Raw genomic sequence first — 1203 nt, forward strand, 5'->3', positions numbered from 1 at the left:
GAACTTCATAATATCTTTTCTAAACATGCTTTCCATGGATCTCCCAAAATTGTTAAACTTTACTTTCAAGGACCTGATGCTTTGATACCAATTGTTAGAAACAATAGTCCACCAAGATAACTAAGACTGGGGGGTGGTGAATTAGTTATCTAATAATTAAAACATTTATCTTCTTCAAAAAAACTTAACCATTCAACAAAACTAAACATAAACCATAATAAAATGTGCATAGACAATTACACTAAATATGTTGACTAGGGAAATCATTGATCAAAGGGAAAACCCCAGTGGGAATGATGCCCAAAAGGTGATGTACTAATATAAATATTCCTTGTTAGAGGATGGACTCTGTTAGGAGTCTATTACAACATTTAGTACATAGAATCCCTATTAAAAGACTTTCAATCCCTATTAAGAGATTCCAACCCTTTTAGGAGTTGTGGTACAATGTACATGAGATGAGCGCATTGCCCAAACATGCAATTTCAACTACAAGAAGAGCTCACTACTCAAACAAGTAATTTACTATTATGTTCTTCTTTCCTTTGTTCTATCAACCAAACCAATCATTTCCAAACCTTATAGACTAGGTCATGAACCTTAGATCCACATATCAAACCTTAGATCACTCAACAAAACTTTTATAATGCAGTTTCCTTCACTTTCGCACTGCTCTGCTCAACTTCACATTCTGCTCTCTCTCTACTTACAATCTCTTTGCATCAATATAATTCATGTCATACTTGATAAAGGAAATTGTCCTTCCTTTATATTGAGTCCTCAAAATAATTCCCTCAATTGGCTATTAGACCTTCTCAATTAATTATTATAGGACCACATTAACAACACATTAAACTTAATGATAACACTAAGCTTCTTCCTTGCAACTTGAATATCCTTTTGTAAACACAATAATATGATGAGAAAACTTAGCCAAATCATCATCAACATAACTTCTTCATCTTCTCAATCTTGATTCTTAGAATAACAACTCTACTAAGAGATATGACAAGTTTACCAGAACATGCATGTGTAAACTCTATCTTAGAAAAAAAACATCACCAAAACTTACATAACTTCTTCTAGACTTATCCTTTCTTTATCCAACATTAATTGCATATACCAGATAGTTGAAAGTATCTCCCATAACCTTGGATAGTTAGAATACTCAAGTAGCTATCTGTACGAACTTGATCTTTTCAT

This window comes from Cupressus sempervirens, chromosome 5, assembly GCF_028749045.1.
Source record: "Cupressus sempervirens isolate cs-2001-9-10 chromosome 5, ASM2874904v1, whole genome shotgun sequence".
Lineage (NCBI taxonomy): Eukaryota > Viridiplantae > Streptophyta > Pinopsida > Cupressales > Cupressaceae > Cupressus > Cupressus sempervirens.